An 8036-nucleotide genomic window follows, 5' to 3' on the forward strand; every position below is an offset into this window, starting at 1 on the left:
CAATTACTTATTATTAAAATATTACTTTCTCCATTTTAATTTGTTTGATCTACTTTTTTAGTAGTCTGTTTGAAAAGGAAAGATTCTTTTCATTTTTTAGCAACTTTTTAATTTCAAGATTAAATGACATTTTGGTATATTTGACAGATCTTTAATTTTAGACCACAAAATTTAAAAATATTTTTTACTTTCTTAAATTCCGTGCCAAATCAAAACAAGTCACTCAATTTAAAACAGAGAAAGTATATTTTTATTAAGAATTTTATAAAATATGTATAACTCCTCCCGTGACATAAAGAATCATTTGAAGCAAAAAAACACTTTTAATAAATAAGAAATTACAATTCGGCGACTAATACAAATACATCAATAATTGGATGATTTATTACCAAATATTTCATTAAATTTGTGGAAATTAACGTTATACAAGAGATCAAAAGTGTACGTATCAATTAATTGAAGATAAAATACACTTAATCCGATACACCATGTAGACACGTAATTTTTGACCGAATTTAAGGTATTACACCATTTTTAGTACATAAATATTGCTTTTATATATAAATTAAATATTTTATTTTTCATCGTATTTTAGTAAGTTTATTTTAAAAAGATTGAAAAACTACAAAAAATATATATGTTTTCATTTAGATTTAATAAATAAGCTAGTGTTTCTTAATTATATTTTTAGACTAGCTATTTGACTTTTCTCATATTTTATTAATTTAAAATAATTAATTAATATTTTTACTATTATGGTTTATATATANGAAATGGGGTCTTGGAATTATTAAAATAACTCACTGGTTCCGTGCAAGCCACCGAGCCAGGCCGCTATAGCGGGGTGAGGACCGTTGTGGCGAACCCGATGCGACTTAAGTCAAAAATAAACTTCAAAACGTCTTTATTCTGCACTTTTCGACTTTGAGAGTAAGGAGACGAACCCCAGGTGATTCTTTATAATTTTCTACCATTTTTAAGGCTAAAGGTAAGGTTTTAACTCCCTGAATCCATTTTTCAATCCGTAGAACGTAATCTAATGGGTAATTATCAATGGGGAAGAGTTTTGATTTGAGAATCATGGTGGAAAAAGCCCTAATCTGGGTATGGTGATCATGGGTATGATCTAGGGTTGTTAGAATTGTTAATAATCCGTGTAATTAGTGATTGTTTATTGATTCTCATATTATATTGATTGTTTGTAGACCAAGAACAAGCTAAACGAATCCGGAAAGGGAACAATCAAGCTTCTTAGGGTTTCAAGCTTGTTTTGAGGTAGGTGATGATTGTGATTCTATGATTGTGTGATGTATGTTTGTTCTTGCTTCATTATGATACATGTTCGTATGTGAATGTTGCATTATTGATCATATTAATTGTACATGAGGATATATGAATGATGAACACCATGAATCATGACTTGATTGTATGATTATGAGAATGTACTTTGTGATTGTGATTGTGGCTTGTTAAATGGACTGGGTGTTGCGTTCCGACACACTAACTTGGATTGGTTGCCACATTCCGGCATAATTATGAGATCGGTTGCCACGTTCTGGCATAAACATTGGATCGGATACCACGTACTGGTATGCTAACAGTTTGAGTTTGGGTTCCATGAGAGGACCTTTGACTTGACATAATTGTATATCTTGAGAAATGTGAAATTGTGCGTTGGTTGTAAATGATGTTGATATTGTATATGTTCGGTGTATGCATGTATTATTGTGTTGTATTGACTTATGTATGTTGCACTTAGTGGGATAGCCGCGTGATCCTACCAGTACACTGTGGTTATGTATTGATACTGCACTTGCTCTTTCTTTGTTGAGGGCATCTTCAAGCGGCTATTGACAGATCTCGCTTAGAAGATCAGTGATCGTCGTTCGAATTCAAGGGTGAGCCAGTTCTCCAGGCTGCCATGAGTTCTCTTTCTGTCTATGTCCACATTTCGGACTTAGACTTTCTTGCTAGTTATTAGTTCATTAGTTTGGGGTTGTATCCCTTCTTGTTTAGACTTGTTGAACTTTAGATGTTTTGGTGCATTGACTTTCAAGTTCTAGGCATATTTTTCCGCATTGTTTAGTTGTTAGGTCTTTTGAAAGTTTATGAGAACTTCAGTTTTTAGCTATTTAACTTGCTTCCGTAACTTAAATGTCTTAGTTGTTTGGTTCTTTAATTTGGTTAGCTAATTAGTATTAATGGTTTTCCCACTGGAGGGTTAGGGTAGGTGCCAATCACGATGGTCTGTGTCGTGACATTACATCTTTTTTCAAGCTAATTATCTTAATTAAGGTATTAATCCATGATTTATTGGAAAACTTGACAACAAGATATATAATTGCACTTATTAGGGGACCAAATAAGATTCTTAGAGGTACGAATTCTCCTCTTTCCACCAGCAATAACAGTGGAAAGTAGTTGTAGTATTATCTCAATTAGTATTAGCATGATAAGCATCCATATAAATCACGTCAAACCAACCTAATAATGATTAATTGGATTACTACGTACTAATCATATTCATTAGCATGTTTCTAGGTGTGAGCCGAGGCTAAATCAAACTTTTAACCTTATGAGTTCTGAAAGTGTATTAACAACTGAGTTTTAAATTTAATATTTATACATATTTAATAAATTTATTAATAAAAGTACACTATTTAGATAAAAAGTTACTGAATTTGACTAAATCTATATCCGAACTTCTAGCTCCGCCTCGGAGTGTGAGCCCAGCTCATCATATTAATCACATTTGTGACTTTTTTTGTTTGTTTTGGGAGTCAACAAGATGGAAGATGAAAAAGTTGAAGGCAAATTGGTTAAGTCACACTCATTCGTGCCTCTCCCATGCGTTGCACGCGAATCTTTGACAAAACACAAGAGGTTAAGTGGGTGGAGTTGGGTGAAATGTGTCCAATAAAATAATAATTTTGCATCTCATCATTTGTCAAACCAATTGCTAAACAACGTGTCATAAATCAAAATAAAATAAAACTACACACACTGTTTTTACATCAAATCATATATACTCCTAGTAGTTAATTATGATAAGTCAAATTAAAGGAGCCATTTATTAAGACAGTTCAAAATGTGAAGATGCAAATCTATGAAACAATTGAAAATTCATATATAAACAATATAGTGTTTCATCGAAAAGAATTCGGATAAACCTCGTGGACGCTTAATATAGAGGTGTACTTAACTTGATACATATAATGTAAATACCATTTGGCAAATGAATTTTCAATTTAGAAGTTTTTTTTTTCCATTGAGCATTTCATTTAACTTATTGGGTGATGTGTAATTGCGCTGACCTTTTAATTTCCTGTCTTCTCTTGTCTCCTATGTAAACAAGAAAATGAAGGAATTAACCAAAAAGTCAAATAAGAATTTATTATGAAAAAGAAAATCTTAAAAAGGGGTTTCAATAATCACCAAATAACAAGAATGTGCTTGAAATTTAAGGTTAGAAAATTAAAGGAGGGATAAAGCAAATAATGAGGAAAAAAAAGGCAAAGACTAAAAAAGAAAGACAGTGAGAAAGTTGCAATATAAGTATATTACTATTAGGAAAAATCTTTTTGGCCAGAAAATTTGATCAGAATAATATTTTATTTATGTTATTTGACCTTTTAAAACATTTTTACCTTTTTAACTTTAATATCTTTTAACTTAAAAATGGGAAAAAGATCCATTGACGAGAGGGAAAAGCTCGGATGGTAAGCACCCCTCACTTCCAATCCGAAGGTTGCGAGTTCGAGTCACCAAGGAAGCAAAAGGGGTGGGAGCTCCTAGGGAGGTAAAAAAAAAAGATCCATTTATTTTAAAATAAAAAAATATTATAGTTTTTTAAATTTTCTGACCAATTTTTTTGGCCATTTAGCACTTCCCTTACTATTATTATAGTATTACATTCCACATAGGTGACAATATATATTGATAATTAGGGTTTTGGATACTATTATTGGAAATTTTCGTCTTTTTAGCAGTGCGAAAGGTTATAATTACAAATTCAACACAATTAAAACGAGATTGCTTCATACCTTATGGTGCTTTAATATGTTTTCAATATTTACACTTGTGTATGGAAAAATGTTACATTTAATGTGTATATATTATAAGCTAACAAAGAAATACGAACCGTCTAATATAATTAAGAAAAGTAGGAGGTTGAGGAGGCAATGCCAGATGAAAGCCAGTAGTGTTTGGTCTGTTGCCTTAGTGGCTAGATTCATACTTGTATTCATTCATCTTAGAGAATAACAAGACGTCTAATTAACAAAAAGGGAGGCCCACAATGAAGTGGCCCCAAATCTATGGTTGATTTACACAATATTTATATAAACAAAAGTATCGGAAATATCCTTAAATTGAAAATCATAAAAATACCTTTTTATTTGACTAATTAATTAAATTTAGATAAACCCTTGATCTGTCATATGACATAGCAAGTGGTCTCAAACTCTTGTAGGAGCATGACACTCTTAATAAAAAGTCGAGAGAAGTGTTGAAAACACTCTTAAAACTTGACAAGAACTTAGGTGTATTTCACTCATGTTACAAGATCGAGAGTGCATTTAAGTTTAGTTAATCAAGTAAAATAGTGTTTTTGAGGTTGTCAATAATTCATAAATGAAATGAGAGTGTTATTTTCCCAATAACGGTTTATGCTCAAAATGAAAGAAAAAGAAATGGCATGATAGAGACTTTTGCATGACCATTTTGCCAGTTCATAGAGGTGTGTGTAATGAATGAATATTACAAGTCGAAGCACAGCAGTATCACATCTATTATCAGGTTTGGCTTGTCTTGTGAGTTGTGTGAATGCCCCTAATATGTACAATGATTTAAGACGTAAAGTAACATAATTTACATCCATAAAAGAGGCACATCCATATATTCCACCTTACCTAGGGGTGTACAAACAAAATCGATAAATCGCTTCAAATCATAATTCGAATCAAACTAGAAAAATATTGACTAGTGATTTGGTTTGATATTGAAAAAAAATGTGTCTATAATTGTGGTTTGATTTTAAAAAGTCAAATCGAATCAAGTTAATTAACTCGACATTACATGTATAAATTTTTTGTAAATGCCTTAACTTTTCCATAGTTTTTATAGATATTTGTAGAACTTTGGTTATTAATTGTGGAAAGGTATGATGTTTACACGTCGATGTCGTTTCTTCTTGTTATAGTTTTAAGTAAATATATTTACGTTTATAAGATTAGTATAACTTTTGAAGAAATGAAATATTATAAATGATGGAAAATATATAGAGAAAGCTAAGAGTGAGGAACATAAATCTTAATCAGTACTTATTTGTCTTAGAATAAGCACACAAAATTAGTTATGAGAAAAAGGAAGGGAAGCAAACTACAATTAACATGCCCTACATACATAGAAGATGCAGGTGATGGGTCTTTGTTTGTAAGGTAGAGCTACTTATAATTCCAACAACTTGGTTGAAAAATGAAAATGAATTAATAATTTGTTGTTTGCGAGCGGAGACAAAAATACTAAGTGATTCTTCACATCTGTCTTAACTAATTGATGGATATAGTTATCTGATACCTGTTGCTGATAAGAGATGACAAATATTTCATGAAATTAATTAAAATACGTGAAAACTAACTAATACATGTCATCGAAAATAATAATAATTAATAAGTTGTTTGTGAGTATGGTGAAATGCAAAAATGAATGGAAAAGGCTATTCTTTTGACTACTTTGGTTTTATCTTCTGCATGCTGCCAGTCATTTCAATTATGTAAGACTAGTCTTCTTGATAACTCTTGAATTTTATTAAGGTACGGAAATGACCGTTTCCCTTTCTGTTGCAAAATCCAGTGTATAAAAATAGATATATATTTGACTTTTCATCTTATTCGAAGCTCGTATTAAAGTCACGATTAAATTTTTATTGCATACTATAAGACTCATTTAAAGGTGATGCTCCCAATAAATATTTTTTCATTCCTTAAATTTGAACCCGAGATCTCTGATTAAGGACTAAAATTCATATATTCATGATGGAACTATTTAACGCAATCATTAAGTACTGTTTTCTTTTACCGACCCCTGGAGTTTTTGTTCTTGTAATTCCTTTTTCTTTCCTCCTTTTCATATTAGTTGCCTGTTATTTTTTTTAAAGAAATCATAAAAAAATACTTTTACTAGTTTACCTTGAAATTTTATTTAGAACTTTACAAACTTGGCTACAATTTTTAAAAAATAAATAAATTGTAGGGGTAAATGAAAATTTTGGTTTTTTTCTTTATTTTTTAAATTGACAAATAATTTGAATAACTTTTTTTAATAACTTAGACTACTAATATAGAACGGAGGGAGTTATAGTTATTGTAATTATTCATCGCCCATTTCAAATTCTTGTCTATTTAAGCAAAAACAGAGTGGGTTAATTCGTGTAGTATTTTTAGGAATCAATTAGTTTAGTGATTGTATTGTTTTAAAACATAATTTTGTGATTTTGTTGTTACAAAAAGTAAGTTTAATAACCATCGGTAAAACGAATCTAAGCATGGCTATAATTGAAATCCATAGATGAATTCAAACTCTAGAATCAATTGTAGGTTTAAAAAAAGTGTGATATATTGCATGTATACAATATGTTTTCCATAATGTATATATAATTCTAGTGAAAAGTAATAAATTCAATTGAATTTACAGAGACACAAAAAATGAATTAAGATTTCCTAACTATTTACAAAATAAATTTTAAAAATGATCTTTTAGATCTCTTATAAAAAAAACATTATTACCAACGAAATCAATTATTTCCTCTACAATATGGCTCACCCTTGATCTTATAAGTATGGGTGTGCATTCGGTTTTTAGATTTGGTTTGGACTTTTCGATTTTTGGTTTTGAAGAAGTGTAACCCAATTCGAACCAAAATAAATTTGGTACGGTTTGAGTTCTCTTTTCGATTTGGTTTTTTTTCAGTTCGATTATGTGGTTATTTCAATAATTAGAAACATAATCAAAATTATATTTGCAATTTGAAAATATTAATAATAATAATATATCAATCATAGAAAAAAATTTAAAAGTAAAAGGTAAAACACAATAGTTAAAAGTAGGGGTGTGCAAAAACCGATTTAACCAATAAACCGAACCGAAAAAAACACTATTGGTTTATTGATATAGGGTTATTGGGCTAACGGTTTTTAAACGGTTTTGCAAAATTTTTTATTGGGTTATTGGTTCGGTTTCCGGTTTTATAATTTTTGTTAATGGTTAAACCGATAACCCAATAAGACTATACTAAATTTACTAGTCTTATTGTTAATGGTTAAACGATTGTTACTTTCATACTTTTTGTTAATGGTTAAACGATTGTTATTTTCACACTTTTTCCTTTGAATGTGTCTAGTGTCTAAACTTGCAAGAAAAATGATTGTTATTTTTATGATTATTACTTTCATGTCAAATGCTGGAAAAATCATATGGTTTATTTGAAAATTTTCTTATCGTGTATATAATATATATGAGTATTTTCTTATTGGTTAAACCGAAAACCGAACCATTAAGTACCATAAACCGATTAACCAAAAACCGAGAAGAAATATGTTATTGGTTTGGTTATCGGTTTGAAATATTTAAAATCGAAAACCAATAACACCTAAAACCGAACCGAACCGACCGATGCGCACCCCTAGTTAAAAGTATATCAACTATAGATGTTCAAACATAACTCCAACTTAATTCTATATATATATATATATATATATATATATATGTATCATTCTTTTTTTAAAGTTTTTCGTTTTTCGTTTTTCTAAATTCGAAACCAAAAAACCAAAAAAATAAATTATTAATTCAAAACCAAACCAAAAAACTAAAAAACCAATCCAAATTATAATTTGATTTGTTTTAATTTGATTTGATTTGATTTTCGATTTAATCCAAATAATGTACCCTACTTATAAGACATGAAATCTCCCACTAGAATTCTTTCTAAAAATAAATTTCGTTATTGATATAAGAGCTTAATTAATTCCCAATTAATA

The sequence above is a fragment of the Solanum stenotomum genome, chromosome 6, assembly GCF_019186545.1.
Source record: "Solanum stenotomum isolate F172 chromosome 6, ASM1918654v1, whole genome shotgun sequence".
In the NCBI taxonomy this organism is placed as follows: Eukaryota; Viridiplantae; Streptophyta; class Magnoliopsida; order Solanales; family Solanaceae; genus Solanum; species Solanum stenotomum.